We start from the raw sequence: 18,166 nt of genomic DNA, 5'->3' as shown, positions 1-18,166 counted from the left end.
TCAGGAGTCGGGTTCAAATCTCAGCTTTTCTGCCTACCTGTGGTATCTTGCGTACCATCTTATGCCTCAGTTTCCTAATCTGTAAAATGGGGATTATAATAGTAACTATCTCTTGGGTGGTTGTAGCATTGAAAGAGATCACACGTGTAAAGTGCTTAGAACAGAAGAGTAAAGCTCAGGACATTAGCTATTAGCACAGGAAGGGCCTCCCTTAGTCCCTGTCATTAATGAGTCCTCAGTGAATGGAAACTCCTGTTAGTTAAGTGGGTGATCTATTGAGGAGAACAGGAAACCCTGTAAGAACAGCAACAGCACGAGCTGTGTCCCAAGCCAAAGCTGAACCCTGTGACCAAGGAAATTTTGTGGAAGCAAAACTGACTTTTTGCCCCATCACCATCATTAATAAACACACACAGCATGTTCTGCAGTGACGGGGGAAAATATACACGTGAGCATTGCACCCTGAAAGTAATAAAAAATTATGTCTGGTTCTGGTTGCGTGAATAAATGCAACTTTGAGCATTTCCCCATTAGCATGGGTCCCTAGCGAGAGCAACTATCTTCCTGATTTTTGCAATGCTGAGAGCGGAAGATATGTCACAGCCTCTCTGCCTGTGATAATCACATCAGAATGCTGCCTTTTGCCCACCACGAACAGACTGACGTACGCTTGGTAACCCTGATGATCTTGCGGTTTTGTTCTCTAAACAGCTTTGCGTTTTCTGTGGGAAGAGCTGGTCCTCCTGAAGTCTGACTCCTTTCACTTGTTACAAGTCGACTTCTTTTCTTCCCTCAACTTTTGTCTCTGAGTCTTCTGTTAACAGTTATGAGGCCGATGGCGGCCAGCCTATTATTCAACATTCGCAGCTCTGATGTTTCTCACCGTGACACTGCCCATGGATGGAGCTTTTATTAAAGAGTTGGCAGCTAGGATGTGAGTGTTGGGAGCAGCATAAAGGGGAAAGGTAAGAAGGTTCCAAGCTGATACATCTGCTCCTAGATGCAATGGATTATCTTCTGCATCTGCTCAATAAGATGGAAAAGTGTGTTGGTTCTTAAGCAAGGAGCTGTGATCACTTGGGTGTGGAGCTACATGAAAACTGTATTAATTAAGTCTAGTTAAAGATTGCACTATCCTAATTTCAAATCATGGAACATGATTTACTCACTTATAAATAAATTAAAATATGTATAAATAAAGCTATATAGAGGAAATATATTAATATCTACATTCATTCAAAGTATTATACAATATATTATATAAATATATTATAATAATTATATGTTATAATGTTAATGTGGTAAACTACAAGGGTGACTCCAAAATTATCTGCACTCTGGCTGTAGCATTTACAGAAGTTTTAATATAACCAGAGCATGGATAATTTTTGACTCACCCTATATTCCCAGCCCCTAGAAGAGCTCCTGGCACACAGTAAGGGCTCCACAAACATTTGCTGAATGAAGACAAGACCTAGAAAGAACAAACAAAGCAGGGAAGGAGTGAAATGTTCTGACATTCATTTCAAAGGGCTCATTCTGAGTACGAGGTGGAGAAAAGATCAGTAAAAGGCAGGGATGGAGGGGCAGAATGGGCAGGGCAGAAGCAGGGAGACCAGGACAAGAGGCTCCTACAATGACCCAGAGGAAAGACGATGATGGTTTGATGATCATCTGGGTGGATGTGGGGTTTGTGCCTTACACGTGCTGGTTGAACAGACATTAATGTTGCAGCCATCTGAAAAATACTCTGTTTAAGGAGAGCTCTGGAGAGGAACTTTGGAAGATAAATCAACTTCTTATTTTAAGAATAAAAAATAAACTTCTAATATTTGATTATTTTAAAAGAATTTCCTGTGCACGTGCAAAATGCCCAGCTTTTATTCTCTATTAAGACTGGCAGAGTCTATTATTACAGCCTTGATGTTTAACTTACCATCAAAGAGAGCAGACCACGATGACCAGATCTCAAGTTCAAGAATGTTAAACACTATTCACAATATGCCCCAGACTTAAAATGCGTTCTTTAATACTGAATAACATGGTTCGCAAAGGACATACTCTTTCTTCCAGAAATAGGGTGAGGATGTGGGGGTCGTTGAGATAATATTCCGAAGATGATAGTGTGATGTTTGAGAGGCAAAGAAACAGAATGGGATCCGATGTCCACTCCCTGACTTCTAACCCTAGTTCTGCCTTGTATTAGCTGTGTGGCTTTGGACAAGTTATTCAACTGCTCTGGGCCTGAATGTCTTCACCTTATTGTCACTGATAATAGTGCCTGGCCCTTGGCATGCATATCAGAGTGCAGAACTTTACAATTCTCATTTCAGCAAGGGAGGCTGCTATTGAGTTGCCAGCTGCCTGTATCTCTAATGGGGAAGATAGTGAATCATTTTCCAGGAAATCGTTTTATTCTTGGAAGAATTCTTCAAAGGCTTTTTAGTTATGTGAATGTAGGATGAGAAGATCCCCATTGCTTTGGAGGAAAGGCTCAACAGGACAGTTTCTTGGCCTAGAAAAAACCATTCCTCCCCAGCCTCTTCCAATTTTGCATAAGGGCAAAGGAGACCACTGGGAGGAGAAGACTGGAGGGTCTGGCTCTTTCTCTTTGTAGGTTCCACTGCTAGAACCTCTCTGATGGATGGAGGCAACTTGACTGAGGCCAGCTGGCAGGAAAAGATCCTCCCAGGGGCCTGGGAAGGGGAAAGATACACATGTTTGTTATTATCATAGAGTAAACATCAATAATCACTAACATTCAAACTGTTTTTCAGTTTAAAAGACATTGTCACATACATAAATATCATCTTCCCAATACCATGGTTTGACCTGAATTCTCAGAACAAGGAAGCCATGTGCCTCCTTCCCTATACACCTAAAAATGATTCGCCTGGGATTCTATCCAAGAAATGCCCTAGTGGGTGTCCAGCATCTGTGATTTCAGATTCTTGAATAGCAGCTTCTCCACCCCACATCTTGCCCTAAAATCCTTTTCTCACCCTTTTCATTACCAAACACTCATTCTCTCCCCCAGTTATAATTCTTCCTGAGTCCCATCAGTTCAATTTACAGCTCACTTTTTCCCTAGCTTTGGATGTCCTGCTCTACCTCCTGTCTGCTACATTCTTCTCTCCTCTTTAGCTTGCTAAGTGCATGTTCACATCCTTCTAGGGCCCTCTCTGCCAACTCACCTTGGCCTGCAAAACTTCCCTTGGTTCTCTGCCCCATAAGCAGCTCCCGACACCTTCATGGACAGAACCTGAGCAGTTAATTGCATCTGACCAATGAAGACCCTGCCCAGATCCATGCAACCAACCAGACTGTGTCACCCCAGTGTGAAGTGTAGCTCTCAGACCCTTCCTACACCTTTCTGCACTCTTTCCCTCCCACAACTATACCTTTCACATCTAAGTAGTTTAGTGACATCCAGACGTGTGATGCATCCATTAAAACACAGAGTATTTCTTTGCTAGAATAGAGTTTCATCACATTCTTATCTCCTGGGGTGACACTCCACCCAACCACACCATTATGGCCAGAGTGGTCCTTTTAGGGTGAGCAGGAAGCAGCAGTAATAAGGCCATTCATCCTAACCCAAAACTTAGACCAAGGAGACGTGGCTGCACAAGGGCCAGTGAGTAGCCTGACCAAAAGAGATGGCCTCAGGGGGCCAGAATCTGCCAAACAGCTGACCAGTGAAATCTAAATTGGCAACAAGGCCCAGTCCCCATTTCAAAGGGGAAATTAAAACCAGGCTTTCTGGGAGGGCAGGCCCTCATCAGAAGGGAGGGGATGCCTGTAACCAAGGCAACGTGCAAACACCAACTTTTCCTTTCTCCTCTTCTCCTCCCCAGTGGCCAACTTCCAAACAGTCCTCCTACACTTGTAAATCTCAGGGAGAGGTGTCAAGAGAGGATGAAGACATCTTCTGAGAAAATCCAAAAGGCTTAGGAAAAAAAAAAAGATAAAGAAAAATCACTATAGTTAGTTATATCAGCAGAGAGACTTCCATAATAAATATAGGAAGACATATAAGTCTTCCCAGACTGAGGTCATAAAGACTCTTCTAGAAGGATTAGAAATTCAAAATAAAGTTATGTAAAAACAGATTGTCAACAATCTCTTACATGGATGTAGAGTGCTGCTGTGCGTGTTTTACATACATTACTATCTTGTGAGGTAGATCTCACTGTCTCCATTGGCAGGGGGAGAAAATAAGGCCCAGGCTGTGTGAGTAACTTGTTCAAGGTCTAGGGCATGGCCCAGAGCCTCCAAGGGGGTCAGTCCTTGGTCAATGCTTCGTAAATGAATGAACACAGCTCATGTGAGAGCTGATTGCGGATGGAACTGATCGTGGAGTTTGGTTTCTTGCTGTCCTGCTCCATCCTAGCGGCACTGAATTCCTGTAGGAGCTTCACTCTTTCATTCATCAATTCAGGGAATGCTCAGGGAAGACCCCACTGTGTGTCGGGCCCTGGCTAAAGCACTAAACCCGCAGTGAGGGAGGCCTAGGCCCTCAGGGAGCTCACACCCAAATGGTGAGGTAAAGGTGGGCGTAGACAGCAAGAAGAAAGAGGTCTACACGACCATTTCGGATTGTGATAAATGCTATCAAGAGAACACACGGATAAGGTGGCAGGGAGTAACTAAACAAAGGCGTATATGGGTGCTCTGTAGGGGGCTCTGAAGAGCTGCGGCTGAACATCATGGCTGGACGTATACATGTACACACAGCACTGTCCCATCACCCAAGAGTTCCGATACCTATAAGTTTCAGTTTAAGGACACTTTTAGAGCTCAGGTTACTGTTAAAATACTGTCTTGATGGAAATTTTTAATAAGAATTGTGCACTTCACTGCTTTATAAAGCACTCAAGTGAAGTCTAGAGTGCTATAGCTCTGTACTCGAGGGTCCCACTAAATGATAATTTTGTTATTTCCTTTTGTCTGTCAACTATCATTTCTTAGTGGAGTAGCATTGGTAGAGTCACCCTTGTTCTGAGCTGTGACCTGGGAGGAACATTAAAGTCAATGGTCTTTGGTAAACTGTTTTCAATTATGCCTGCGATGGTGAAGGAGGACAGGCAGGGAACGTAGCAGAGTCAATCCTTTCTTTCTTGAGCAAAGTACTTAAGAGCACACAAGTAGTTAACAACAGAAGCAAGACGAGAACACAGCATCCCAACCAAGTTCACGGCTCCTTCTAATCTAGACCACAGGAATCTGAGCTTTCACAAAAAGAAGAATTGCCCTGAGGTTCTTTCTGCCGTTAAATCCTATGATGGAGAATTTTCGCTTGCAGCCAATGTAGAGTAGCAGGAACTTAGATTCACCCTCTGTTACAGGCAACTGAAATCAATGAAAAATATATGAAACAATGATTTTGAAGACAATGGACATCAAGCGATGCAGACTTGATGGAAAACAAGGTGAGCCAATGGTTTTCCTTGCTTTTGTCTCGAAAGAGCTCCCAGGCCATGGAGCAGGGAGGGAGAAGCCAGGTAACACCCAGTGAATTTCCTAAGTTGAAGACACAGAGATGAGAATCCAGGAACACTGAGGGAGCTAGGACAGGACAGAGTCCTGTAGGGGAGATAACTCCATAGAAAGAAAACTCCAGAGGTCCACAGAGGACTCTTCTTAAGTATTTAACAGACACCTGATCAGTGTGGGCATGAGAAGACTATCTGAGGCCAAGGAAAGGGTCATCCAGAAGGATAAAAGGGAACAAAATACAGCATTCACACAGGCAGGGGAGAGGGTCTAGTCCCAAGAGTCAAACTGGAAAACTTCATACATCACAGGGCATTGGGTGGAGTGCTTGGAAGGGTCTTGTCTCAGGACTGGTGGATAGAACAGGAAGCCCTAGACTAAATGTTGCCCTGGTCCCATTTCATAGGCTTAAAAGGAAGATCTAAAAGGATAATACTCTTTCCAAGTAACTTACCCCCAGAGTAAAGCTCAAGAATATTTATAGGAGTACAAAAATAGCCAGCAACCAAGAAGGTAAAATTCACAATATTTGGCATCCAATCAAAGATTAGCAGGCTTGCAGAGGAAGGAAAATTTGACACGTAATGAGACTAATCAACAAATTGACACAAACCTAGAATGACACTGATGTTAGAATTAGCAGATAGGAACATTAAAAGTTATTATAACACATTACATTATATATTATATATTATAACTGTTTTCTACAGTTAAGTAGAGGCATGGAAGGTATAAAAAAGATCAAAGGGTACAAACTTTCAGTTGTAAGATGAATAAGTTCTGCCATTTTAAAGGACTTGGGGATCAAGGAAGGGAGGGAATACGGGGATATGTGTATAAAAACAGATGATTGAAACTGGTGTACCCCCAAAAAAAATTAAAAAAAAAAAAATAAAGGACTTGGGGAGAGTTAGGACAGAAAAAAATATTTGAAGAAATAATACTCAAAAATGTTCTGAATTTTGTGAAAACTAAGAAGTTCAATTAATCCAAATACAACAAATATGAAAAAAATACATCCAAAATATACATCAAGGTACATCTTAATCAAATTTCTCAAAGGAAGTAAAAAAGATAAAACATTTAAAGTAGCCAGAGGAGCAACCAACAAGGGGTTAATTTCCAAAATATAAAAACAGCTCATATAACTCAATATCAAAACAAACAAATAAACAAACAACCCAATAAAAACAATGGGTAGAAGACCTAAATAGACATTTCTCTGAAGAAGACTTACAGACAGCCAACAGACACATGAAAAGACACTCAACATTGCTAATTATTAGGAAAATGCAGACGAAAACCACAATGAGGTACCACCACGCAGATCAGAATGGCCATCATCAAAAAGTCTGCAAATAACAAATGCTGGAGAGGGTGTGGAGAAAAGGGAACCCTCCTACACTGTTAATGGGAATGTAAATTGGTGCAGCCACTATGGAAAATAGTATGGAGGTTCCTTAAAAATCTGAAACTAGAGCTACCATATGATCTAGCAATACCTTTCCTGGGCATATATCCCAAAAAGATGAAAATGCTAACTCGAAGAAATAGAGGCACCCCAATATTCACAGCAGCACTATTTACAATAGCCAAGACATGGAAACAACCTAAATGCCCATCAACAGATGACTGGTTTAAGAAGATGTGAGATATATATATATATACACACACACACACACATACAGAATTAAATATTACTCAGCCATAAAAAAGAATGAAATAATGCCATTTGCATGGATGGACTTAGCAAATATCTTACTAAGTAAAGTAAGTCAGAGAAACACAAATGTCATATGATATCACTTATATGTGGAATCTAAAAAATGATACACATGAGTCTATATACAAAACAGAAACAGACACAGAAAACAAACCCATGGTTACCATGGTTACCAAACCAAGAAGGAGGGGCGGGCTAAATTAGGAGTATGGGATTAACAGATACAAACTACTACATACAAAATAGATAAACAACAAGGATTTACTGTATAGCACATGGAACAATATTCAATACCTTGTAATAATCTGTAATGGAAAATAATCTGAATATATATATAGGTATGAATATATATACTTTGCTGTACACAGGAAACTAACACAATATTGTAAACCAACTATACTTTAATAAAAATAAAAAATAAATAAAAATAGAGAAAAAACATGTTATATGCAGAAGAATAAAGAAAAGGATGACAGCAAGTTTATCTTTAGAAACAATGAAGTCAGAAGACAATAGAGCAACATTCTTAAAGTTTTGAAAGGAAAAAAAAAGCATCAACCTGGAATTCTTTTCCCACTATAAATATCTTTTAAAAACAAAGATGAATGCAATAAAATATTATTTGCTGATTAAAAGGAATAAAGTATGGACACAAGCTACAGCATGGATGAATCTTGAAAACATGCTATGAAAGAAGCATGTTACAAAAGATTGTCTATTGTATGATCATTTATAGGAAATATCCAGAATAAGCAAATCTACAGAGGCAAAAAGTAGAGTCTTTTTTGCCTAGGGCTAGAAGGGTCAAGGGGAGGGAAGAATTCAGAGTGACTGCTAATGGCCACAGTCTCTTTTCTGAGGGTGAGGAAAATATGAAATTAGATTACGGTAATGGCAGCACAACTCCGTGAATATACTAAACACCACTGAATCATACACTCTATATGAGCGAAGTGTATGGTATGTGAATAACATCTCCATAAAGATGTTTTTGAAAGGCAAAAGGAAACTTTTGAGGATATATAAAAGATGAAAGAATTAATCACCAACAGAGCTAAACTCTAAGAAGTATTGATATTAAAGGAAGTCCTTCTTCAGATGGAAGAAAAATGATACCAGATGGAAACGTGGACGTACACAAAGGAATGAAAAGCACTGGAAATGGTAACTATGTGGTAATATATTGTGAAGACTTTCCCATGTCAATAGTCTACAATTGAATATTTACCAGCTGCATGGTTCTCCATAAAGGATCCATCATAATTACGTAAAACTGGTGAGATGGGAGGGTCTGGGATCCAGCACACAGGAGAGGAGTTGACCTTATATCGGGGGAAAGACACTTTTCCACTGCAAGAGGAAGAAAGAATATGTGCAGATAGCGGTAGATTACAAAGAAAATTTTTTTCTTCTTTTTTTTTTTTTTTTTGATCATAAGGCAAGAGGAAGCATAAGATGGCAAAAACAGAAAGTAGTCAGATCTTCCTTGCTAGAATCAAGTTCAAAATAAGAATGGTGACAGTTTGCAAGGCTTTTTGTGGGTAAACATAACCTGGAGATTTAGAATCAAGAATAAACTAAAAAGAAAAGTATCCTGCTGAAGACTATAGATAGAATTGGATTTGATGTAAGCAGTTATTTAGAACAGTTCCAGTGATGTTGGAACAGTTGGCATATCTTAAAGTAAAGAAGCCCAGCAAGCACCACTTTAATCAACTGATCAAGATCTGCGTCACCAGTAGAAAGACATACTGACATCATGTACCATTTGAAGTGATGCAGTGAGAAACACACGTTACTTCTGTGGTATTCTCACCAAAATGAATCACTTCAGTCTAAGTATGAGAAACCATCAGACAAACACAAATTGAGAAACAGTCTGAAAAATAACTGATCCGTAGTCTTCAAAGGGGCCAAGTCATAAAGGATAAGGGAAAACTGAGGATCTGACAGAGACTAGAGGAGATTAAAGAGACGTGATAACTAAACGCAATATGGGATGCTGGATGCAATCCTAAAAGAGAATTCTGGGGAAATTGGTCAAATTTGAGTTAGATCTATATTTTGATAGTTTTGTTTCAGTGTTAATTTCTGAGTTTTGATCATTGTGCCATGGTCTACGGGTGTTATCCTTAGGGGAAGTCAAATGAAGGGTAGGCAGGAGCTCTACTATTTTATTTAACTTTCGTGTAAATAAAAAATAACTGCTATATAGACAGTTCCTTAAAGCTGTATTATTTATCAGGTAATCAGATGGTCAGCAACCTCAACCATCTGGAATATAACTGGAATCCTAAAATGAAATGAAAGAGCCGCGAAACACAAGAAAATGAGTCATCACTAAGCCCAGGCAGTGATAGTACCTACAGGCCAGGTTGTTGTGGGACCTAAACTTGATCTTGGCTGTAACATGCCAAAGATGGCCTCAGGTAGATTCTCAGTAACAGGTGGGTCATCCTCTCTTATACAGGCAGCCCTCACCCAAAAAGCGCTAAGGTCACAGAGCATCAGGAAGTAAGAACCTAGGTTTTTTTCAGGACTTCTCACTCATTCATTCTTTCAACAAGTATTTATCTAGAGCTTACTAACAACTACACTCCACTCAGCCACCTTTTGTGAGTCTGCAGGAAGTTTTCATTCTTGTTCTTCTTCTAAACGAAGACTCAGCAAACTTTCTCTGTAAAGGGCCACAGAGTAAATATTTTAATTCTTGCAAGCCGAATGGTTTCTGTCTTAACTACCCAACTTTGCCTTTGTAGCACAAAATCAGCCACAGAAAGGACATAAATGAGTGGGAATAGCTGTGTTCCAATAAAACTTAATTTATGGAAAAAAAAAAAGAGGTGGTAGACCAGAGTTAGCCCATGGATTGTAGTTTGCTCTCCTCTGTCCTAAAAAATTCAGGAAATACATGAATATTCCCACTAGCCTAATATGGAGAAGATAATCTCATCCAAAACTCTGAAATGAACTTCACCAAAATAAAACAAAACTTCAAAATAACTTAGTTTTCAAACTAGGTCATGGTTAACAGACATGGGCTTCAGGATTTCACATTTTCAGCGGAACATTTGCCTTTAGAAGTTTCTTTTTACATATAAAAATATCTAAGATGACTTAAGCTGTCAAGCAAAGGCATGCATGCAACCAGAGGTTCGCCTCTGGAGGCTTCCCTGACCCTTGACCCTTTTTGGGGTTGCAATTCGGCATCTGTGACTGGTCTTTGTTCTTAGATATTATGCTTTAAATGCAGTTCAGTCAAGCCACAATTACAGATTCTAAATGCACATTCTCATCATTGCTTTTGAAAGGGGGTGTTTTAAAAAGTGTGGAATGGCTCTGGAAATGAACGGAGAAGGCAACAAATAGCAATCTGGTGTCTAGTTGCCTTTGCCCTCAGGGAGGAGAGGCATTTCTGAAATCAGTCTGGATGACACAACTTGGCCTGAGTTACCTGCTCAGAAAGAGTCTGAAATGATCTCGCCTCAGGAAACAATGGGGCCACTGTCCTGCTGCCCCAGTCATGCTCAAGGTAAAGCTTGACTCTGCTGCCACCTCTGCCAGGTAGCAGTCAGTTCTCTGAACCTCAGCTTCCCTCAAGCAAGTGATTTATAGTGACATTAAATTTTCACTTCACATTGGATGCCACACCTTTACTAGGAGAAGCAACTTTCACTACAGTGTGGAAAAGTAATACAATTTTCTTAAGTATCTATTCCCAAGGTGTACTCTAAATGTTAAGCCCCCATCCTGTTTGCAGATTCACAACTAAAACCTATATGTGAAGGAATGGGAAGCTCTATTCCAGGCTAAAACTACAACATTAAGCAAGCATCCATTTTATAGTATTGAAAAACAAAGAACCCCTACCCACACATTGAATACTAGGTTTAGATCTGGACACATACACAAAGAAGGCTTTAGACTAGCATTTCTCAATGTAAGCTGTTTTGCAATATTTTAGTAATTCCATGGAAAATCAGTTAGGGATGTATTTGACTGCATTTCACAAAAAAGGCAACTATCAATAGCTTGAATAAATAGGGTTTTGTTTCTATTTCATATGACAAGAATTGATTCATGACAGACACCCCAGGGCAATGTGCCTCAGTTTAGTGATGTCACTATAAATCCAGGATCCTTCTGTCTTTCCTACTAATCACACTTAATCTGTTGTCTTCTCACCTCTAGGTGATGAGTTAGCTGCTATAGCTCCAGACATTACATCCATATTCCATGCAGGAAGAAGAGGGACACTAAGGAAAACTTCCCGAAATGGCTTCTTCCCTTTATCAGTGAAGGAAAAACTATCTTGGAGGCCTCCCAACACTCCTAAAACTTCCACACAGGTGTCCCTCTGCATTCTGTTGGACATTTATGAGCCCTATGACTATCCCTAGCAGTAAAGAAACTGCAGTAAGGATGTTGGCTTTCTAACCACTATAATAGAGGATGGCAAGGAAGAAGGGGATGGATGGGTATCAGATTAGCCAACCCAATTTATCTACCACAACACATTATAGGTATTTTTATATTTCTATTTTTTGTGTTTTCCCATTTGTCAATGATAAAAGTATTTATTTTATTATAAAAAGAGTAATTTTAAAATATTGTTATGAATTGTTATTGAAGTCATTGCTTCTAACCCAATAAAAATGTTGGTGTTTTAATAAATGTCATTAGTTTATAATTGCTCTACCAGTATATACACTACAGTAGGGGTTGGAAAACAAGGGCCACAGGACAAATCAGCCCACTACCTGTTATAAATAAAGTGTTTTTGGAACATAGACACATTCATCCGTTTACTATTGTCTGCGGCTGCTTTTGTGTTACTACAGCAGACTTGAGTCGTTGTGACAAAGACCGTGTGACGTCTACACCTAAAATATTTACTGTCTGGCCCTCTACAGAAAAATTTGCCAATACCTGACTGATAGGATATGCCCCAGAAGAAGCTAGTGCATCTGCAGAATCTCAGACTCCTCCTTAGGGTCTTCAAGACTAAAGTATTTTTAATGAAAACAATGTCCCCATACGGATCTGATGACACCAGCTTTGCCAACTACAGAGGCTGATCTCACCCCGGTGTCTTTTGCACTGGACCACAGGTTTGCCTTTGTTTTAGATGAACTCTTTCTAGCTTCCCACTAAAAATAAGATGTTATATATAAATCAACTACTTGGAGATGATGATTATTTAGCAAAATACTGAGTTTTTTATATTTGATTTTTCAAAATACCAAGCAGTAAACCCATTGGCTCAGGGATCACCATCATAGCTGAACCAATAATAAATTGTCTTGCTTTCATAGACTTTGCAAACAAAACCTTTTTAAGAAAAAAAATAAATCTCACCTAAACCAGGGCAAATAGGACATGAGCTACAGAGAGCTCACTGGAAACTAAGTCTGTCTCCCTCCATCTCCTTTAAAAGCAGGACCCATCTGCCCCTCTTGCTGGGCTGTAATTCATCCCGAAGGCCTCTGGGGTTTAATTAATAGCCATCCTTTCCTAATGGAACAGTTAATCTCTCCAATACTAACTGTGGCTGATCTCAAGTTCTGGCTTGGGATAAAAATCCAAAAAACTTGGATATGAACATCCAGAACACTGAGCTGCCTTCGCCAGTCACCCTAGGTAAAGCCCAGGAGAGACCCAGACGCCCTGTGGGCTTCTCCAGGGCCTTCCTCTTGCCCTAGTTTCTGAGCTGCTGACCGCGTGGCACGCTTTGCAATAGGTCAGCAGTTGTGGCCGGCTTGGCCTGCGGTGCTGCTAATTATATAAGCTATACTTACCTAGAAAGTATGGGTGGTTTCTTATGAATCTGGCTACTATGATTACAAATTTAATTCCTAAAAGTAACACGAGATGTGGGTTCCTCTCTTTTCTTTTTAACCCTAGCCCCTGCACTCCCCGCAAAGCAATGCAAATGCCTGCAGAACAACAAAAGGACATTTGTATGGAAGAAGCAGATCTCTCTTTTTCTTTTTACTCACCTACTTTGTGCTTTACATACGGTAACTCATGTTCTGTTGTCTGCCCGACAGCCCTGTGAGGTCCGTGCCTTACATGGCTGAGGAGGAAACTGAGAGGACGACTTGTCCAAGATTCCAGAGGTAAGTGACTAAGCCAGGCTCTAGTGCAGGCCTGGCTTTTGGCTACTCCAAAAACCACCTTGGGATCATTAGATGAGAAACCCAAGGTCCTAGAGCCAATCTAGGAACCATCAATCTCTTGGGCTCTGGGCCTTTTAGCCAGCCTCGTCTGCCCATACCAAGGCCCAGGAAGGCAGTTATCCCGGACTCGTTAAAGGGAGCCAAGAGTCCAAGAGTGTAAAGCTCTGAGAGCTTGAAGCTGGAGCAGGTCAGGAACACCTGTAAGAGTGTTCAGGACCCAGGTCACCACCTCCAAAGCCCTGCTCTGTACCTCTGTCCTGCCTTCCCAATCAGCACTGATACATCCAATTCTTTTGTTCTCCACAATTTTACAATCACTTACAAGGCTATTAATTATGTTGATTAAGTAGCAACTCGATTGACCTAGAACAGACACTGTCAGTGCTACACCAGGATTCTTTCAGATCTGTTTTATCCTGGTTTTGTATGTTTATCCCCAGTTTCTGTGTGCTTTAATTCTGACTGCTTCTATCTACAACTTTCTTCAGGGCAATAGTCTTGAACCTCTGAGCCCGTTTCCCTATGTACAGACAGCTAGAAGTTCCCAGAGGTTTAAATCCTCTCAAGGCAGCCTCTAGCCAATGGCTGACTGGTTGGGGTAGGAAAGCCCAACTCCCTTGCAGGTGGGACGAACTCTCAAGATGTCATTTAAACTCCAGAGTGGCCTGCAGGATAGGCTGAGACTAGAACTTTGCCTGATATTGCCTCCTTGATCAACTGCTTTCTCTGATCTACTTTCCTCACTCCTTTTCCAGCTTCTTCTGGGAGCATACTCAATAAATTACTTGCACACAAGTTGTCATGCTTCTGGGTCTGCTTCTGGGGAACCCGTCCTAAAACAACAGCAGCTTAAAATTACTCCTTGCGATTTTACGTCTTTCAGCAGCAGAGCTTTCCTGCCCTCGTCAATATCATACCAGCAATCATCCTGGACCTCCTCTTCTGTTCCTGTCTTGTTCCAGCCCCACCTCTTTTCTCTTCTGATTGTCTATCTTTAGATCTAACTGTTCTTCCTGATTATAAAAAGCTTAATGGTCACATATGAAACAATCAAGAACGCCAGAATCCAAACTAGGTTCATCTGATTCCAAGTTCATGCTACTAACCACTGGGATGCCTCCCTTGAAGTTTTGTCTTTGTAACTATCTCTGGGGTCCTGATTCTAGAATCTCCTCCAAAGACTAATTTGGATTCCCCTCCCCCCCGCATAGAAATTTACAGTTCACATTCCCTCAAGCCTTTCTATCTGACCATTTAGAACCTAATGTCTGGCCCATCCAATGTCCCCAAATGAAAGACATGATATCTTGAGCTTTATGCATTCAGGCTCACAGTCTAGAAAATATTTATTGAGTGCATTCTCTACACTGGGTTGTATTTGAAACTTTATAATTGTCGGATTGGGGAAGAAAGGGAAGGACATTAAAGGCTCTTACACTGTTTTCTGGTTTTAATTTTCTTTAATGCCTTTTCCCAAACTCCACCAAAAGTTAAAAACAATATAACACAATAACAATGGGCTTTGGAAGGAAAGAAAAAAAAGAACTGGAGTTTTAAAATACCCCGAGAAAATTCCAGCTCTGTGAGACTGTGTAGATTCATGTAAGGTGACGCAAACAGGGGTTCTTAACCTGGATACATCCAGGAGATATTTGGCAATGTCTGGAGACATTTGTCACAACTGGGGGATGGGGTTCTACTCTAGTAGGTAAAGGCCAGAGAGGTAGCTAAGCATCCTGAAATGCACAGGACGGCTTCTCATAGAAAAGAAAAAAAAAATTTGGCCCCAAAATATCAATAGTGCTGAGGTTGAGAAATGCTGCTTTATAACAATAGTTCCAAACTCCCAATGTGGATGCAGAAACAAATGAAAAACTAGCTCCCACTAAGTTTGAGCCCCCACTTTCCCTCCCTCCCTGCCTCCCTCTCCTGTAGCGTGGAATACGCACACGTTCTCAGACCTGGGACTTTGCTGGGAAACATGAGTCCTGGCCCAACTCTGCCCGCCCTTGCCACCCCTACCCCATCCCAAGAGAATTGCTTAAATTCACAAGGCGACTTTTCTCACTTCAAAGGAGATATTTTGTTCTCTTTGCAGTGACAGAGATTAAATAGGTGTTTATCATCCTAGCACATGTTGGGAGGCTACGGCCTTTTCTTGTTTTCCGAAGATGGAAGCCACAAAGAGATCATGTGGCAAATGTAATGGCAACCAGATTTCACCCTGTGCTTTACTCTAAAGACCAGGCTGCAGGCATTTGCCTGCGTGAAGAGCAGCAGCAGGTCTAAGCCCAGGGATGCTGGACTAAGGGCCTCTGGGACTGATTCCACGTTACCCTTTCCTAAAGCTACAGCGTTCTTAACAAATTTCACGTCCTTTTGCATCATTGATTAGAATTTGCCCAGATTGGGAAGCTATGACCGTGGATTCAGTCATTCTTGATTAGAGTTTCCGCTGAGTCACTCACTCCTGGGTTGTCCAATATGATAGCCACTAGCCACAAATGGTTATTTAAATCAAAGTTAATGAAAACATGTTAAAATTAAAAATTCAGTTCCTTAATCACCCTGGCCACATTTCAAGTGCTCAGTAGCCCCTGTGGCTAGTGACTACCATATTGGACAATGTAAATATATTGGGTTGGACAAAAAGTTCGTTCAGTTTTTTTCCATAAGCGCGTACAGAAAACCCAAATGAACTTTTTGGCCAGCCCCAAAAGACTATCCCCATTACCACGGAAAGTTGGGCAGCTCTGCACAAACGATGTTGGGCAAATCAGTTCTTAATTTCTTGGAGCCCTTGTCTCTTCAGTGGCAAAACGGAGACCATATTTCCTGACTTGTCCCTTTTCTAGAACTATTGGGAAGGTGAACCGGTGGAGTGTGTGTGCTTTGTAAACTATAAAACAGTATGCAAATGCAAGTGACAAGAACCCAAATCATTTCCTTTAGCAAAGTTGGTCAGACTTGCTTTATTGCTAAGAAACCATAATGCTTCTGTCCAAATCTTTTATTTCTGGGTTGATAAATTATTCTCCCAATGAATACCTTTAAGTTCAAGAAGCCTTGTGGGTATGTTCCCCACTCCTTCATAACTAAAGTCTCAGCTGTGTACATAGTAAATCCACTGGTCTATTCAAAGAGTTTCATAGGTCGTGAATTTTCCCTTTGCCTACTGAGGAAGTTTTCACTATTGTTTTGCATTTGCCTTCTAAAGAGTCAGCCCAGCTCCTCCATCCCTATTGAAGCATCTGAGAAAATTCAATCCTTGGGCTTGAGGGAGGCTTTGAATTCTTCTTATTTAGGATCAACAGAGCCTTCCAAGTCAAATAGAAGGAATAATTCCCATTAAGCCCTGAGTAGTCTTTGGTGTTTTCTCTGCTGTCAGCTAGGACACACTCCACTGAGAGAGCAAATCTCTGTTTTCACTTAGGCTTGTCCTGATCTGTCATAAGTCGTAGCTCGATGAAAGCCTTATAAGACAATAAGAAGTATGCATGTCAAGTAATTGGCTAAATTATGTCTGAGAGGCCTCAAAGCATGCCAGCAGGGCAGCTCAGGCAATCTAGAAGGTGCCATTGGAGCCTGGAAGGTTGAGCCATTCCCAGGCCTCCCAGAGGCCCTTGTGTCTTTATAATTACAATAATAAGCCTTGGCATCTGCATGCTCTTTGGGGTGAAGATACTTAATCAACAGCCACTGTTGAGCCTTATCATTAATTACTCCTTATTTAAGGAAACACCGTAGATCAGCAAATGGAGTCCTGGGACCAGGCAGGGCCAGAGGAAAACTGTGTTGCCTTCTTGCTCCTTCTATGTGTCAAGACTATTACAGTGAACAAAGCAGACAAAAATCCTGCCCTCATGAAGCCTATGTTTTAGTGGGGAGGGGAAATGGAGGAGGGAGAAAGGTAATAAAAAATGAACCAAAAAAATGCATGCAATAAGAAAAAGATAATGGGACAAGAATGTTAGAGTAAGGTACTTCCCTGGTGGCACAGTGGTTAAGAATCCGCCTGCCAATGCAAGGGACGCGGGTTCGATCCCTGATCTGGGAAGATCCCACATGCCGCAGAGCAAGTAAGCCTGTGTGCCACAAGTACTGAGCCTGCGCTCTAGAACCCATGAGTCACAACTACTGAGCCCCCGTACTGCAACTACTGAAGCCTGCGTGCCTAGAGCCCATGCTCTGCAACAAGAGAAGCCACTGCAATAAGAAGCCCATGCACCAGCCCATGAGTAGTCCCCGCTCACCACAACTAGAGAAAGCCCGTGCACAGCAATGAAGACGCAATGTAGTCAAAAATAAATAAATTAATTAATTAAAAATTTTTTAAAATGTTAGAGTAAAAGGAAGAGTTGAAATTTCACAAAGAATGGCCAGGAAAGTCCTCACAAAGTGACATTTCAGGGAAATGAGAATGCAAGTCCTGGGAATTTCAGTAGGTAGTGCTCATCAGGCAGAGGAAGCTGGCAAGTGCAAAGGCCCTGGGGCAGAGACATGCCCAGCCTCTTTGTGAAAAAGTAGCAGATTAGAGTACCTGAGGCAGAACAAATGGGGAGAAGAGGGAAAAGCTGGGGAGGAGGTCATAGAGGTGACATGGGGCCAGATTATATAGGGCTTTCTTTGGTATTCTACTCTGTAAGACAGGGGGACTCTTTGTAGAGTTTTGAGCAGAGGAATAAAACAATCTGACTTAAGTTGCTAAAGGATCTTTCTGGATACTCTGTTGAGAGTAGTGAGGGGAAAGCAATACAAGGATGAAAGC

The sequence above is a fragment of the Hippopotamus amphibius genome, chromosome 7 (genome assembly GCF_030028045.1).
Source record: "Hippopotamus amphibius kiboko isolate mHipAmp2 chromosome 7, mHipAmp2.hap2, whole genome shotgun sequence".
NCBI lineage: Eukaryota > Metazoa > Chordata > Mammalia > Artiodactyla > Hippopotamidae > Hippopotamus > Hippopotamus amphibius.
Note: the sequence above shows the minus strand (reverse complement) of the source record.